Here is a 19010-nt window from a genome sequence, read left to right on the forward strand (position 1 = left end):
CCTTGTTGAACCTCATACAGTTGGCCCCGGCCCAACGATCCAGCCTGTCCAGGTCCCTCTGCAGGGCCTTCCTACCCTCCAGCAGATCAACACTTCCACCCAACTCGGGGTCGTCTGCAAACTTACTGAGGGTGCACTCAATCCCCTCATCCAGATCATCAATGAAGATATTGAACAGGACCAGCCCCAACATTGAGCCCTGGGGAACACCACTCGTGACCGGCCACTAACTGGATTTGACTCCTTTCACCACCACTCTCTGTGCTCGGCCATTCAGCCGGTTTTTTACCCAGTGCAGAGTGTACCTATCCAAGCCATGAGCTGCAAGTTTCTCCAGGAGAATGCTGTGGGAAACAGTGTCAAAGGCTTTACTACAGTCCAGGTAAACAACACTCACAACCTTTCCCTCATCCATCAAGCGGGTCACCTTGTCATAGAAGGAGACCAGGTTGGCCAAGCAGGTCCTTCCCTTTATGAACCCATGCTGGCTGGGCCTGATCCCCCGGTTGTCCCGCATATGCCATGTGATGGCACTCAAGATGATCTGCTCCATGACCTTTCTCGGCACCGAGGTCAGGCTGACAGGCCTGTAGTTCCCTGGATCGTCCTTCCGACCCTTCTTGTAGATGGGTGTGACATTTGCTAACTTCCAGTCAGCTGGGACCTCCCCGGTTGACCAGGGCTGCTGGTAAATGATGGAGAGTGGCTTGGCGAGCTCCTCTGCCAGTTCCCTCAGTTTCCTCGGGTGGATCCCATCTGGCCCCATGGACTTGTGAGCATCCACGTGGAGGAGCAGGTCGCTAACTGTAACCTCTTGGATTACTGGGGCTTTATTCTGCTTCCCATCTCCACCTCCCAGCTCAGGGGGCTGATTACCCTGAGGATGACCAGTCTGAGTATTAAAGACTGAGGCAAAGAAGGCCCAGCCTTCTCCTTGTCCTTTGTGGCAATGTTTCCCTCCGCATCCAATAAAGGATGGAGGTTGTCCTTGGCCCTGCTTTTGTTGCTGATATATTTGTAAAAACATTTTTTGTTATCTTTAACAGCGGTGGCCAGTTTAAGTTCTAGCTGGGCCTTCACCTTTCTAATCTTCTCCCTGTGTAACTTAATAGTATCCTTGTAGTCCTCCTGAGTTGCCTGCCCCTTCTTCCAAAGATGGTAAACTCCCTTTTTTTTCCTGAGTTGCAGCAAAAGCTCCCTGTTCAGCCAGGCCAATTTTCCCCTCCTGCTCGACTTTCAGCACATGGGGACGGCCTGCTCCTGTGCCTTTGAGATTTTCTTCTTGAATAACATCCAGCCTTCCTGGACTCCTTTTCCTTCAGGACTGCCTTCCAAGGGACTCTCTCAACCAGATTCCTAAACAGGCCCCAGTCTGCCCTTCTAAAGTCCAGGGTAGCCGTTTTGCTGACCCCCTTCCTTCTCCAAGAATCGAAAACTCTATCATGGTCACTGTTCCCAAGATGGCCTCCGACCACCACATCACCCACCAGGTCTTCTCTGTTTATAAACAGCAGGTCCAGCGGGGCACCCCCCTGGCCGGCTCGCTTACCAGCTGCGTCAGGAAGTTATCTCCCACACACTCCAGGAACCTCCGAGACTGTTTCCTCTCTGCTGTGTTGTATTTCCAGCAGAGATCTGGTAAGTTGAAGTCTCCCACGAGAACAAGGGCTAGTGATCGTGAGACTTCTCCCAGCTGCTTTAGAATGCTTCATCTGTTTCTTCATCTTGGTTGGGTGGTCTATAACAGACTCCCACCAGGATATCTGCCTTGTTGGCCTTCCCCCTGATCTTTACCCATAAGCACTCGACCTTATCATTACCATCATTGAGCTCTAGACAATCAAAGCACTCTCTAACATATAGAGCTAGCCCTCCACCTATCCTTCCTTGCCTATCCCTTCTGAAGAGCTTGTAGCCATCCATTGCAGCACTCCAGTCATGAGAGTTATCCCACCATGTTTCTGTGATGGCAACTATGTCACAGTTTTCCTGCCGTGCAGTGGCTTCCAGCTGCTCCTGTTTATTGCCCGTGCTGCGTGCATTGGTGTAAATGCACTTCAGTTGGGCTATTGCTCTCATCTGTTATGTTAATTATGTTAATTTATGTTCATTATGTTAATTTATGTTAATATTTGCGTGATTTGTGTTGCCCAACTCGTGGACAGGAAGCTATCCTGTATATTTGAATGTGTACCGTATATTTGAGTAAGTTTTCTCAAGGTCTGCTGCAAATTACATTTCCAAGCCTGTCTTTACATTATAGCTTTCCAAACAAGGAGTCTGTACAGTTATGTGATTGATTAAATATGGCTTCCCACATGGAACAGCTCAATGTATTTGCTAGGCTTCTACAATATGAAAAAAGGTTAATAGCCATTCACACACTGATAGCTTTAATTCTATCTCTGTCCATGTTACAGTATTCATATTTAGAGAGTATGTATATTTAGAGAGAGTATGTAGGTGAAGAGTATTTATATTACATAGGTGAATTTATGGATTAAATCCTGGGCCTTAGAAATCAGAAGCAAAATCCTAAAATCCCAGAAAGGTCATGACTTCCACTAGAGGTTATCTGTGTGGCTTAAAATATGTCTTTGTGTTGTCTGTACTTGAACCTGGGTGAATTAAAGTATGGGTTTATGTTGGTTGTACTTCAACCTTTATTATATCCCCTTTCTTGAAAAATAAAATGTAAGAACTTCTTTTTAAGAGAATTTTTAATTGCTTGTCTGTGTGTCTCAGTTTGGATTAAAATAGTTTAAAAGATAATTTCAATATTTCATTCAAAGCTTTTATCAATGCAGAGTTTGAATACATTCAAGAATAAAAAAATAAAAATTAAGTTTTGTTTTCCTTAAAATATTATCAGTAGAATTTTACATTTTTAGCTGGAGAATGCTTTTTATTTGAAAATCAACCCTGATTTTTTGAGTGCAGATTTCAATATGTGCAAACATGCAGTATAGTGATAAAGAATTTGATTTAATTTTATATTTATTTATATTTACAAGAGATTGGCTTCCATTAGGGTAATTTTATATGCTTTCATTTTACAAACTTTTTTGTAGAGAAACCATCTCCTCGATATGTGATACTTCAGCTACTTCAATGAATTATAGTTTTTCAGTACTATAATAGTTCAAAAATTAATGTAACGCATTTATGCCCTTTATAGTTCAGGCCTGTATGTAGTCAAGCAGAAGTCCAGCAAAAAATTTTCCTCTAACCCAAGTTTACAATGATGTAATGCTTTTTATCTCATTTCAAGAAGATTAGGTGGACACCATCTGTTATTCTTTATTTTTATCTTCTCATTCTATCTCCTAACACAGAACTATGAAATCTTCTCACACCCAAGATGTCTTATCAAAACAGGCAATTGCTGAGAACACATAGTGTAAGCAAAGTAATCTCTGGGAATTAACCCAGAGACTTAATTTTCCTCTTCTTTTCCTGAATATAAATCAGGATCAACTTCACTGAAGTAGGTACAAAGTTGGAAGGATGAAACCCTATGATTGAAAGTCTGTGGAAATAATGGAATTATTTTCTCGGACAGAACTACAGTAGAGATTTTTTTGGGGGGGAGAAAGAACAAAAAGGAAGTAGAAGTGTTCTAGATAAATAATGTCTTCTTTAAAGGAAATTGAGATGCTTTCACTCCTCTCAACAAATCATTGTCTCCTATGGACAAGCAAGTTGTATGGACAAAAAATCTTAGCCTTGAGTTTGGAAGTAGAGTGTACTGAATTCAGAAAGGGAGTAATTCAGAAAGCTGGTCTTTCTCTTATGCCACTATACTGCATGTTCCAATTACAGTTAAGAAGGTGATTTGTGCTAAATAACTTCTGATGAAAATGCAATCCCTTGCGCACAGTTGTTCTTTTTGCATTTTTGGCTAAGGAACTTTCATCCTATAGTAAATAAAATAGATGTAAGAATCTCAGATTAATTTAAAATGGGTTGTCTGAAATTTACTTTTTGTATTTCCTGAATTGAGGTCATAAACTGAAAGTCTTCACTTCCAAGCTCCTGCAAGTTTATTTAGAAGTTCTTTTGTTTGCAAAAGCATTTTTGGAAAACAGTTATTAAATGAAGAAAATTACACAGTGAAAGGATAAAGCAGCTCTGAAAAGGGTGATAGTTTCACATGATGTCATGCCACTGAAACACACCCTTACCAAATGTTGATGCAATGATTTTTTAGCTCTATAATATTTAGAGTGAAGTACCCTTGATGTTAATTTACTCTTAGCAGATTGAAAAATATATTTTTTGTCATATATTACACTTCAGTAGCAAAATTTTTCCTCTGCTTAAAATTGTCCTAAGGAAACCTTGTTTAATTGGTTCTGATACATTTGTAAAAGTTGTAATTCTCTGATGGCATGTGACAAATACTTAATCCTCTTGGTATCAGTGTGGATGCACTTAAGACGGTCAAAAAGTCTTGTTAATTTCACATTTCTAATTTTTATCTATTTGGTATGGAAATGGAAATGGAAATCAAGCAAAAAGAAAACGTGAAATCAAGCAAAAAGAAAACGTGAAATCATAACCACAAAATTAACAAGAAAGAAGGAATCTAACTGGCATCCAAGTTACAAACTGTTGTCAATGTGTTCATCACATGGTCTGCTTTAGTCTGCAAAACGAGCAAAGGCAAAGCAGTGTGACTTTGTCTGCTATATTTTAGGACTGATATTGAACTTTTTCCTTCTAAGCCTAACCAGAATAATAGCAGAATAATAGCAGCTTAGCTCATTTTGATCTTCCATTTTTGCCAAATTTCCACAACTTGTGTAGCCACTCCTTTAAAGTCAATTTAAATTAGGACTTTTCAACACTGCAGTTTTCCTACTAAAATGTATCGCAGGTAATTTAATAAGTTTAAATTGAACAGTCAAACACAATTTCTTTATAGATTTTGACAGACTTTACCTTCAACAAATGAAGCTAAACCATGCCATACACTCAGCAAATAGTCATAGTTTTTGTTTTGTTTTCACTGGAGATTAATGAATGTCTCTTCAGTGAGAAGGAAATAATCAAGCATGATGTTAGGTGGCAAAGCCAAAATTACGCAGTTTTCATTTTTTTTCCATTTTCCATTTTTCCATTTCTGATTTTTTTTTTTTTTTTTTTTTACCCAGTTCCATGTTCTTGTAAAGTCCCTTTTCCTATTCTGCAGATTAATTTCTGAATGGAGGTGGGTTAACATGAAAAGCAACATACATACTTTCCCTTCGGTAGAGTGTGTTTCACTGGAGTTGCTAGCTCCAGCTGTATTCTTCTTTATATACCCTACCTTTCTTCTTCATCTGCCCTTGGAGCTTGATAAACACTTAAAGAAGAGCTTTTATACTGGCTGGCTTGAAAAACAGAATAATATTTTCTAGGGACTGGGTTTTCATTTGACGGAAACTTCTGATATCTTAGGATTTAATTTTCATTATGAAATCAGATGAAACACTGAGCTTTGAACGGACTGATTCCATTGCATTAATATTATTTGTAGTAACTCAAGTTATGCAGTGATATGAAGTACCATTCTGTAAAGAAAAAGCTCATAAAAATTAAAAAACTTAAAGTTCCATTCTGAACATGTCAAATGGTATTTTATCATAATTTTCTCAAAATATGTAATTTTGCTTAAAAAGAGCTGAATTAAGGAAATGTCTTCTTTTTATTTAAAAGTGTTTAATGACATTGACAAATACTCAGTTGACATAGAAAGTTCTCATAGAAAACAGTTCATACTTTCACAGTTTTGAAAAACGAAGCACTGAAAAATGTTCTAGCAAAAGGTTTCAGCCTGCTATTATTATACCTTTCAGAAGTCTGAGGGATTAAGCCCACTGTTGTTAAGTCAGCCTCAAATATCAGCCACGATATGTCTCCAAGCACTGTCATAGCTGTTACCTCCTTAGTCTGAATTCTTCCTTTGGTGTTTCTAGCTCCAATATATTTACACTAAAAAAGATAGATAGACTAGTGGTTCACATTAAACTGAAAGCCCAATACAAGCTAGGATCTGTGTGGCTGGGGAGCAGTTTTGCTGAGAGGGAGATAGGGTTCCTGGTGGACACCAAGCTGAACATGAGTCAGCAGTGCACTTCTGCACCAATGAAGGCAAATTGGATCCTGGGCTGCATCCACAGGGGCATTACTAGAAGAGATAAAGATGTGATCATTCCAATCTATACAGCGCTTGTCAGGCCACACCTGGAGTACTGTGTCCAGTTCTGGCCTCCACACTTCAAAGAAGACACAGCCAGACTTGAATGAGTCCAAAGGAGGGTCACGAAGATGATCAAAGTGCTGGAGAACTTGTCCTGTGAGGAAAGACTGAAGGAGTTAGGTCTTTTTACCATGGAGAAGGCTCGGGTGGACCTCATGACAGTTTTCCAGTACATAAAGGGCATCTACAAAGAGGACAGAGGCTCTCACTTCACAAGGAGCCACATGGAGAGGACAAGAGGCAAGGGGTACAAGTTGCCCCAGGAGAGGTTTCATCTTGGTATAAAAAAGAAATATTTGACAGTGAGATCAATGAATCACTGGAACAACCTCCCCAGGGACATAGTGGAGACCCCATCACTGGAGGTCTGCAAGATGTTGCTGGACAGGGTGCTAGATAATCTCATCTAGGCTCCCATTTCCATTAAAGGTTGTACCAGATGCTCTTTCTAGATCTCTTCCAACCTGGGCTGTTCTATGTTTCTGTGGTTTGTGGCGTACCAATTATAACAGCTGCCTGTGACTACACCAAAAATGAGCAAACGTCTACTTCTTACCTTCCTTTGTATTCTCTTTTAACATATACTAGAGTTTACCTAGATTAACTCTATTGAATGTAGTGGCCTCAGTCATAGCTTCAAACCAGTATTTACAATCCAGTAGTATCTTTATATTTGCACCTAATATTTTTCCTGAGTCTTCATATATGATTTGTACATATATGCAGTACATAAGTACTACATATGCAGTACATAAGTACTACATATATGTACAAGCACATAAAATAAAGGATCTGATTTAAGATGCTAGTTAAGCCGAGACATAAATGTATTGTCTGTTGTAAGATTTAAATCTTAAATGCTATGAATTTTAGCTTGGACTTAAGTCACTGTTTCCTGTTCTTGGAACTGTTCAGCCATGGAAGTCCACATCTACCACAAGACAAGATTAATGTAATTTTTTTTTTTTTTTTTTTTTTTAAATAATGGACTTTTTCCTGTAACTATTTGTCTAAAATAATTGAGCTGTTTTGGTAACCAGTATCCAAAGCAGCATGTTTCAACATGGAAAAATATTCTTTAGAAGGTCTATAATGAACAACTCGAGAGAGTCTAGAAGTTTCCTGAGTCACAATGGAGTATAAGCTGAGTAAGGCTTTGAAGATTTCTTTTGGTAAGCTTTCTTTATCATTGTTCTTTTTTTCATAGAACTATTTCTAGTGCAAGAATGAGACTAGGTGTGTCAAAATGTAGTAAGCTTCACCATTTTAAAAGGAAAAAAAGATTGGTAAAAGACATGCATGACTCATGATTATGAACTGTCATTCCAGTAAGAGTCTACGTCTACAAAATCTCAGTATCTGAAAAAGTTAATATTTTAAATTAACTCAATTTTAATGTTGAAAATGGGTTTATGAGTAAAATAATGGCTTCTTATTGGATTTTTTAAATTCTCATCAGTATATATCAAATAATTCTGCCTTAAAATATTTCTTTTAAAATTCTGTTCTACAACATCGAACTAAAAGACTAAATATGCACAATGTAGCATAGAATTTACCTCAGCATTATGATCTTCCAGAATTTTCATACACAATCCTGTTTCTCAAAGCAACACAACTTAGCCGGTTCCAAAATAATATTAACTCATGCCTAAAAAAGAAGGGAAAAAACTGCAAGTAGGTATAAAACCATAGTTGTCAGTGAGAATATTTTGTATATGCTGAATCATTCTCTGGTTGTCTGTTAGAGTATAGTGAGAAAGGAGGCAAAAAGGAATACCTTGCTCATATGTCTCAATCACTGAAAATTCAGCTGCTTCTTTAATCACAAACATGACTAAAATATATTCCCCAGCTACCTCTGCAGCATTTAGATTTTTACGCTTTAAAATAACCTTGCTTTTTTCCCCAAAACTGTTTCAGAACAAACATTTCTGTTTATAACATGATACAGAGTGAAACTGAGCAACAACTTTACAGTTGCCGTGACAGTGGCATATTTTTAGATGAAATTATTTCAGAAGATACTTGGACTTGGACTCGGGAGGCATGGGTTATCTTCCTGGAGCTATCACTGTGCAATATGGCTGTGGGAAAAAAAAAGCTTTGCTCTTCAACACTTTTATTTTACTTTCATTCATCTTTCCTTTCTGTTCATCTTTTCTTCATCACATTTAAGTTCTTCAAGGTTCTTATTGCATGTCTTAAAAAACCTATCTTAAATGGAAACAGCTGTCATGAGACTTACTTCCTTACAACTATTTATTAAAAAAAACGTGTATGCATTTTGCCCAAAGTTCTGTGGGTTTGATGAATAAGAGAAATGGGGAAATAAATATATCCAACAATTTAGTGAAAATATTATGAATTTGGCAAACTATTTAGTCAAAGGGAACATTTTCTTTCTTCGTATAGTACCCATTCTAAATAGCAGTGGGGCTTGACTAGCCCTTTCTCAAACTTTTAAACACATAGATATGTGTTCATAGCATGAAGTTACAATTAAGCAGAACTGAAAGGCCAAATACAAATCATCTTGAATTTGTGTCCAGATCTACAGCCCATGGGCTAAAACTACTAGATCTTGCTTTTTTATATGCATGTATACGACACTGGTGTTTTTATGCTTTCATTTAGCGTAATGCTGAGATTGTAACAGACAGATGCAGCTTTTAAACCTGTTCACAGTCTTGCTTCCTTAATTTAAGCTTACTGTACCCACTTACAGCTGTTCTGTTAATGGCCAGAATCTAACTAATAGGCTGTGAGACAGACCTTTGAAAGAGTTAGTTGAGTGAGACCCACCTACTCGGAGGCTATAATGCTGTAATAGCATTATACTGCCCTCTTTTGGGTTTTGCTGCCAAACTGAGGTACAAATAGAAAGCTTTTGTTCAGATTCACAAAGATATTCAGTGAACTTCAGAAACCTCAAGTAAGACTGGGACTGTAGCAAAGGCAAGCAACCTGAAGAACCGAATTAGACTGACATTGATTTGTATGCAACTGTGTTAGTTTCTTCTTGTGTTTGAAACCAGCATATGTGAACTGAAGTCACACAATTCTTTTGAGTGCTAACCACAGATAATGCTGTGTTGGTATCCTCTTAATCACAGTCACTCTTGTAGGAAAGGACGTTCATCTTCATTTCCATTTCTAAACAATCCCTACACAGTCACACTAATTTAAAGTCCATAATAATATCAATACTTCTAAAATACTGAAAAGTTAGGTAGGCTTTTTCAAAACAAAATATATCAGTGAACTGAGATACGTGTGGATAATAGGTTCTACTGTTTGAGAGTGACAAATGAGTCAGATGTCAAAACTAGCTAATGAATATAGGTTAGATTCAAATGAAGTTTTGACTCAGAGTAATTGACAGCCTGGGCATTGACAAATAGGACGCATGCACCACTGAATTTATTATTCATATTGAGATGTCTCTGCCATATTAAATGTGTTTATGTGTTCAATTTCCAAGAAAATTAAAAAATAAATTGAAAAAAAATATTAAATAGTAAGAAAAAGTGTAAAACTAACACCATGACAGTGTTCATCTACTGTTAGGATCAAGCACTTGCTGTAAATAAGGCCTTCAAAGTGAAGAAGAGGAGTTGCATTTTCTATTTAACTTCAGAGGTAAAGGTAGTTTAAGTTTGCTTTCTTAAAAAGGAAATGTCAAAATGAATATTAGATTTACCAAAAGAGAAATCAAAACACTCTACTCAGGTTAAAGTAATACTTTGTAAATCTAATAATAATAGGCATACTCTACACATGTATTATATTTTATATGATTAAGAGCTGCCTCTGTGGAATGTAGCACATTTTTTGAAATTTTCAAATCTTTCTAAAATATTGTAAAATAAGGAGTACTTCATCATGGTAAAAAGTCCTCGTTGCAGTTTTTAATTTTAGGACAAGGAATCCAAATTTTTCTGAAGCTTATGCTAATGCACTGAGACTCATTTCTGTAAAGCAAATATGCTTTGTATAATGTTACCAGTTAAGGTGAACTGTAGATATTCAGTTCTAAGGAAACGCTGTAGAAATTATGCACTCAAGACCTTGCATTTAAGCATGACAGAAATTGTAGCATTTTCTGATGGCTTTATGGAATTTAAAATTATCACTGTTCTCCTAACAATTAAAAAAACCAAGCAAACTATTTTTGGTCAGCCTGAAACAAAATAATTTAATGCTTTTTTTCAATAAACTGAAAAATTAATTGCAAACACCAGTTTGGGTCAAATGAAAAGTGTACTCCAGCCCTGAGAAAAAAATATTTCAGACACAGGAGTGAATTTTTAAATACTTTTTATTAATCACTACTTTCTTAATGTGGGAAAAAAAAACACACTCAAACCCAACAACTTTTAAATGAAAAGTTATTTTGAATCAAGAAATCAGAATATTTTCCTTAAAATTCAAACCAAAATTTTAAACTTTATTGGAAGTGGCATCTTTTTCTGCAAGTAAAACAATTCAGTTAAAATTCATTTGAAGAAGTGAAGGGCCCATAGGATTATATGTGCTAATCATTTTAATTTGATTAATGCAAAAAACATTGGAAAAGCAATCAGATGAACTCTTTGTCATTACCTGGCAGAAAACAAAGAAGATACACAGCCAAAATTATATCAAGTCTAATTTTCATCTTGAATAGAATGGCAGGCTTGTAGGTGAAGGAAAAGTAGGAGATATTCTGTATCTTGTCTTTATTAAGGGTTTTTTTTTCCTTCTTTTAAATGATATTGTTATAAGAAAACTATATCATCTCGATGAAATTCCTGTGTAAGGTACATATAAAGATTATTGGTGAACAATTATATGTGAGTAGTTAGCAATAGTTTACTATCCACATGGGTCTGTCCTGGGTCCGCACTCTTCAATAATTAATAGCTGGACAGTGAACTAGAGAGTAAGTTTATGGAAATTGTATCTGATATTTGTTCATGGGAGAAACTAGGGATAGTCAAGGACAAGAAAGCCCTTAAACTCCCCCACATTGGAGGAACTGAGAAAATACAATGCAATTCAATAGGGAAAAGTGCAATACACTTGGGGCAGATGACCTTCATTGCATTTCAAAGTCCACCTTTGGCAGCATGCTTCCAGGAAGATGTGAACCCAATGGAGAGAAATTAGAAAAGTGCTACCAGAAAAAAACAGAAGACAAAGTATGAAGTATGACCTTCAAGGAAACATTGAATAAAAGAAGTGTAGAAGGTTAAGTTGCAAAAAATTAAAAATACGCAGATTGGCCATTAGAAGAGATGTTTTAATGGTTAAGGAGTAGTTTTGTGAAGATAAAGGATAGGAGTATAGTGCTTGAAATGGCTGTGGTGCCTCTGTCATTGAAGATCTTTAACAACAGGCTAAGCAAACTTCTGTCAAGAGTAACAGACACAGGTGATCTGCCTCTTGACAAGGAAGTGACTAAGTAATCTCTTACGGTGCAGTACAATCCTAATTATTTGTACTTTATTGAGTTTGCAGAAGCCTTTTATTTCACTCTGCATTTTTCTCAGAACCTTCCTTTTGCCTGCAACTTTCATCCAGCTCTAGTTCTAAAGATCGCCCTCCGTGGCTCTATTCACTCCTCAGCTAACTAGTAACATAATGGCTATCGTTCTCCTGCTCGTACAAACTCAGTGAAGCGAATTCCTTCTTGTGGCTAATGTAGTATCATCCTTCTGATGCACAGACTGGGGCATTTATGACAGGACCTTCTCTGTGAGCAGATACCTGGGGGACAGCTTTTCTGAAACTCTTCTCACAGCTGAAGGAGGCAGTAGGAAGGCCATGATGTGACTGAAATTAAAATATCTTAATCTGTCCACCTACTCAGTGCCATGAAGGACTGTTACTGCATTTGGAAATTATGAAAGCAAAAATGTTTTTCAATCTGTGTGTCTTTTTTTTTTTTTTTACACAGTCAACATGATATTGACATGCAGTCTAATTAACAAGAATATTGAAGAATTCCTTCATAAGTCAGCTATTAAGTTCAGCTGTTGCCATTTCAAATGCTTGTCACAATGTTGCAGTACTTTATTAGGGAACTACCTAGAAAAGTATACATTTTCAGTCTTGTTGATCTGGTCTTGGTGGGCAAGCAACTTTCTTAGTACAGACATGTGCTGGACGACAGATGGCATAAGAACAGACCTTCAGCTTGGCAAGAGGGGAGAAGGAGACAATTCACTTCAATAATCCTAGACTTTTCTTTCAGCATTGCAAATTGCTAAGAAATGTCATAAAATTAACATTGCAAAATAATTGTGTCTACTCTTCTCTATCAAAAACAATAAAAAAATATTTATAGTCTGTATTTCAATTATTTTAGGTCTGGAGTGGAGAAGAATCTCATTTTCACTGACCATAATGCCAATTATAAACAGTCCCTTATTAACATCTGTTTCTGTGTTTTGCTAAGTATGAATATTTGTACCAATATTATAGAAAATATAATTAGCCATACATTCCCTCCAACTATCCTACATGGTGGTCTACTTTTGTGCATCATTTGAACACCAGTTTTTCAATACACAGTGTTTCTGGAACCACATATTTAAATCCCTTCAGGGCTGGCTCAGTGCTTAACATAGCTCACTCAAAAAAAACTGAAGTGAGTATCACCCAGTAGGCTATGTCTTTCATGTGAGACCTTTAAAACTAAGGATGAGAAAAACCTTCCATCATTTTATGCAAAATCAAAGGGTTTGTAGTCTAATTTGTAAGCATAAATGTTTTTGTTGTTGCTCAATATGATGTCAGTTCCAGAAGTACATGAAAAAGGAAAAAGAGCAACCTAAGACTACTTCTGTAAAATTACTTCTCTTAAAATTATGGCTTCACCCAATGACAGTCAAATACTGGGAGCAGGATCTAACCTATGGACTTGAAAGAAAATAATAATGTGCACATGTAAAGCCAAGTATATGTTAAGTGTTTGTGGGGTTGGCACCTTCATTAAAGGCATCCCTTGACTTTTCCAGCAGAGATGGTGAATTAATCTTAAAAAATAGTTACTGATATATTTTCAAATTAGTATTCCAATTTGGATACTTTTACAAGTTACTTTTGCTATTCATTGTTCATAAGCATCTGGGTGGCCCACATTATTCATGAAGCATTTACAAATCCTGGAAAATCCTTAAATGTTTAGGATGAGCAATCTCTGACATAGAGATGAAGAGTTCCAGCTTGTTCCCTCTAGGGTCTAAACTGATTTTGGCTCTAACCAGATCCTGCCTCTTTACTCAAGGAAAATTCCATTTGTGTCAGTGGAAATTTTGATTTCTGAGTGCAGCTAGACTTTACTCATTGAAATTAAATAATTGTCTTTTTTGTTTTGCTAGGGCTAGACGAATACCCTTGCTCATGCTTGCTTATGCATTGTGTGGTCCCATCACCTACAGAGGGGTCATTTATTGAGTTGAAGTTTGTGTTTGCCATGAGCATGAGTAACCAGATGTAGTCCTTATATAGGAAGTAACTGCTGTGCCTAATGATCAGATCTCCTTCTATATCTCAATTAAAAACAGTTACAACTTGAACACAGAATTAAGTTCTTTTTAAAAGTAAACTGTGTCCCTATCTCATATTTGTTCAGATGTCTTTTATATGGCATCTTTATCTTGTTGGGTAGTTGCTAATTTGTTAGCATGGTTAATCCAACTACTTTCTCCAAGTTTCACTAATAGAGTCAACTGGGATCATTTGTGGAGAGGCCAGCAGCACATTTCGACACTAGCTGGCACTAAAATTGACACTAAGAAATTGTACAGATAACAAAGGGTGGGATGAAAACTAGTATTACAATTACTACTACAGCACACATAGAAGAAAGGGTCAGCCCTGGAGCCCTTAGTCACACAAAACCACACTCTGATATTACCTCACAGTGAGGGCCTGTAGGAATTATGCTCTGTGGGAAATATTCTTGAGAACCAATTCTACAAGAAAGACTATTTCTATGGTAGTGTTCATGTAGCCTACACATTTCATCTTCCAGTGTAGAAACAGGCTGATTTATTAACCTTGTACAGACCTGTTGAAACCTATTTGGATTCCCCTGGTTGGATGCTGAATCAGTGCCCCAGCATAATAGAAATCTTGGCTACTATGCAACATTCACCCTTTTTAGATGTGTATCTCCCATAACAGATAAATATTTTTTAGACACACCTAACAAATATTTTTTGATTGCACTGCAAACCAAATTTTTGCTGTTTGGCTTATACTTTTTCCTGCAAATCACACAACACTGTATTTGTAAAACAACCTGTACTTCACACAATCATTGTTCTCAGTAGTATGGTAAATTAACTACTTGACTTCAAATGCATATTCAATGCATTGTAAAGATTTTTATGCTCATACTGAAAATTTCTCAATGCTTTCCACAGCTACCAACTATCCATTGAAATGCCATATAGCAATTAGAACATTAAGCCATGTATAATTCTATGTTCTATGTGTGAATTTCTTTTTTTTTTTTTTTTCCCCAGAACTATTACTTGTGATTCTTATCAAGTTTTTAATGTGACTTGTCCGTAAAAACATTGTGTCCAACAAAGCTTTGCCAATTTACAGGAGCTGATGATACAGCCCATTATGTGAATAGAATCATAGAATCATAGAATCGTCAAGGTTGGAAAAGACCCTTAAAATCATCGAGTCCAACTGTTAACCTAACACTGCCAAGTCCACCACGAAACCATGTCCTTAAGCACCATGGCTACCCGTCTTTTAAATACCTCCAGGGGTGGAGACTCAACCACTTCCCTGGGCAGCCTGTTCCAATGCCTGACTACCCTTTCGTGAAGAAGTTTTTCCTAATATCCAATCTAAACCTCCCCTCGTGCAACTTGAGGCCATTTCCTCTTGTCCTATCACTTGTTAGTGGAGAACAGACTGACCGCCATCTTGTTACAACCTCCTTTCAGGGAGTTGTAGAGAGCAAGAAGGCCTCCCCTCAGCCTCCTCTTCTCCAGACTAAACAACCCCAGCTCCCTCAGCTGCTCCTCATAAGACTTGTGCTCCAGACTCTTCACCAGCTTCATTGCCCTTCTGTGGACACGCTCCAGCACCTCAATGTCCTTCTTGGAGTCAGGGGCCCAAAACTGAACACAGTACTCGAGGTGCAGCCTCACCAGTGACGAGTACAGGGGCACGATCACTTTCCTGGTCCTGCTGGCCACACTATTTCTGATGCAAGCCAGGATGCCATTGGCCTTCTTGGCCACCTGAGCACACTGCTGGCTCATGTTCAGGCGGCTGTCAACCAGCACCCCCAGGTCCTTTTCTGCCAGGCAGCTCTCCAGCCACCTCTCCCCAGGCCTGTAGCATTGCATGCGGTTGTTGTGACCCAAGTGCAGGACCCAGCACTGAGCCTTGTTGAATCTTATACCGTTGGCCCCGGCCCAATGATCCAGCCTGTCCATGTCCCTCTGAAGGGCCTTCTATCCTCCAGCAGATCAACACTCCTGCCCAACTTAGTGTTGCCTGCAAACTTACTGAGGGTGCACTCAATCCCCTCATCCAGATCATCAATGAAGATATTGAACAGGACCGGCCCCAACACTGAGCCCTGGGGAACACCACTTGTGACCAGCTGCCAACTGGATTTAATTCCATTCACCACCACTCTTTGGGCTTGGCCAGTTTTTTACTCAGGAAAGCGTACGCCTGTCCAAGCCATGAGCAGTCAGTTTCTCCAGAATGCTGTGGGAAACAGTGTCAAAGGCTTTACTAAAGTCCAGGTAAACAACACACAACCTTTCCCTCATCCACTAAGTGGGTCACCTTGTCACAGAAGGAGACCAGGTTAGTCAAGCAGGACCTGCCTTTCAGAAACCCATGCTGATTGAATGATAACGATTCATTATGCTCTAGAGGTTTAAAAATCATTTTGAGTTCTAAATTTCAAGGAGTTTTGGAGGTGTTCTAGTTCATGAAAATCCAGTGGCTGGTATGATATTGAACCTTAGCCTAGTCTTTTTGTTCTAATAATTCATAAAGCTGTATTTTTCCTATCTATGTAAAGGTGCCCCTCCTTCACACTGACCAGCTCATTTTACTTATAATCTGCACTATGCGCAGAACAATTTCATGCTTTCTACGCTTAAAATATCATGCTGAGTTACAATGGTTATTTGTAGATTACACTGGGATTCTTGAAGGTTAATGTGCCCAACAGTCTGTAGGTGTTTTCAAGCAGAAGGAAACCAAGATGCAAAGTTTAGTGTGTATCCTTGGAAAATTATTATTAGAATAAGGTCTCAAATTACGCTTTTTTTTTTATTCATAAACTTGCTAATTGTTGTAATTTACTACTGTGCATTTATTTCCAAGTACCTTCCCTGACAAATAAAAAAAATCGCCCCACACAAGCCAGTAAGTAATTAATATACCTGAGTCTAATATTCTTTGGATCACTGGACTTACACTACTGCAAATAGAGTTGTAGAGAGGATGAACTATAATAGACAGATCTGTTAATAGATTGATAAAGTGATTGTGTAGTGGACAAGACACACCAAAGTACTAAATAGTGTGGCACGCACTTCATATTAATGCATTTCTTTTCTGGCTTTCATCACCTTTGGAATAATGGGAACCACCGACATACTTGCTCTTTTATTTAAAATTATCCCTTGTAGGGAATACCCTAAAATACAATTTAAGTTGTTCAGTGAAATATACATATTTATACAAGTTGCATATATAAACTTGAATCAAATGTGATGGGATGACTGTTGACTCCTCCTAACTTGATAATACATTAAATCAAAGGATTAAACCTTCTCTCCAGGCACGGCTTCAGGCTATTGCATCTGTGAACTGACAGATTGTGAGTGTTGAAAGCTTAACAAGTCTATCATAGCCATATACTTGACTCCACCCAGAAGTGGAATAAACCAGGGAATTCAAACTATATCGGTTTATGGATAATCTCATTTAGACAAGTAAAGTCCGAGACAGGCTTCTGTCAGTTCCTATTCTGAACCTATTTTAAATCTTTGTTTTCTGGAGGCAAATATGATTTCTGCTTTGCTAGTTACTGATCATTAGAGTTGTGTGAAGCTTGAAAATGTTACAGCTTGAGGGATTTCAGGACCTAAACTTACCATGTTTTCTATTCACATCTTCTTGCAGTACATGTTTTTTGCCTTAAATTTGAGTTTTTTGATTTTTCAGTCTTGAGTTAGGGTGAGAAGTTTAAATGTGAGAAACATAAAGTATTCATTTTTCCCCAACTTTCCCAACAGTCAGCAATCTTACATGCTGCACAATGCTACAAATGCAGAAATTAGCCATCACTTAAGACTGATACAAGCTTTTTTAAATTAAGAAATTCTGTTCCAAATGCTGATCCTTCTTCAGATATGTTGTCCAAGACATATTGCTTAGTCTAAACATCTTTTTAATATTTCTGGGATAAAATCTTGATCACATGAAAATCAGCAAGAACTGATTTTCTTAATTTCCATGAGGGGAACAAAGTTTTCCTATAATCTTGATATAACAGTGGATAATATGTATTAAGGTTACTTAATATAATAGAAGGTAAATAAATTGCACAATAGTGGGAGGAACTAGAACTCAGAGTCATGCAGTCACGGTTCCTTCTCTGTAAATTTTGTAATCTGCATTTGGAAGGGTAGGGATAAGGGCATGGTGGCATTTTCTGACTGTCCTATGCAAGCAGTAAATCTGTCACATTGCTGACTGGTGGACTGCAAGAGGGTATGAGTAGTAAGTAAGTAGTAATTAAATAATAAAAGCAACCTCCATAGTGGCTTTCATCATGAACAATCTCAAATGATTTCATATGTATAAGAAAATTTACAAAATACTTGCGATAGTAATAATATGCAAAGACAAATGCTGTAATTAGAACAGCCTCATAAAATACATCTATTACTGTAATCGAAAAATACACATGCGGAATTTTTAGTAGTCTTGTTAATGTTTATACTAGTTTACTACAATACAATATTTAATAGATGTATGCTCTGGATCTTCACCTCTGCCTTTTGTCTTTCTGTGACTGCAAGTACAATATCTTAGGAAGAAGAGCAAACTGACGTGTGCAGAAATTTTGAATTGTCCATCGCACCACATAACACATGGCTGGAGAAACTGAGACAGTTAAGAAGGTGAGCAGCAACATGAGTTCACTGACAGAAGGAGAGGAAGGTCTGCTTGATTACTGTTGGGTTTATTTGGAGGAAGATGAGTAGAAGGAAAATATTTTTGTGGAAAATGCCAGGATGGCTCTTAGCTCTCCCTTTTCTTATGCATGCCAGAAGGCCTGACCTCTATCCAAATAGGGGTTTGACCCTAGAAGCCTGAATACAAGTTCTCTCCATTACTTGCAGAAGCTACGGCCTGCATTAACCATGAAAGGTAGACAGGATTACTCTAAGAAAAAATAAATGTTGGTGCTGGTCAGAGAAGGCTTTCCTAGATAAGGAAATAAGTGCAACTATTCTCTTGGGAGAGCTGTCTTCTTGGGAAAAGCCTCTTTGAGCTAAAATTCAAAACATTACAAAAAAATTCTATTCATATCCATCACAAATGTCTATCATAACTTTAGGAAAGGACTGGAATCTGAACAACACTAAAATAAGCCATTATTGAAGTCAAACCACACTTAGTTCACCCTTCTGTCAGGATAGAGCACATTCTTCACTGATGTGCATTGTGATCATAATCATCGCTTATACTTGTCCACCCAGCTTGGGGCCTG

This window comes from Platalea leucorodia, assembly GCF_965183815.1.
Source record: "Platalea leucorodia genome assembly, chromosome: 1".
NCBI classification, from domain to species: Eukaryota; Metazoa; Chordata; class Aves; order Pelecaniformes; family Threskiornithidae; genus Platalea; species Platalea leucorodia.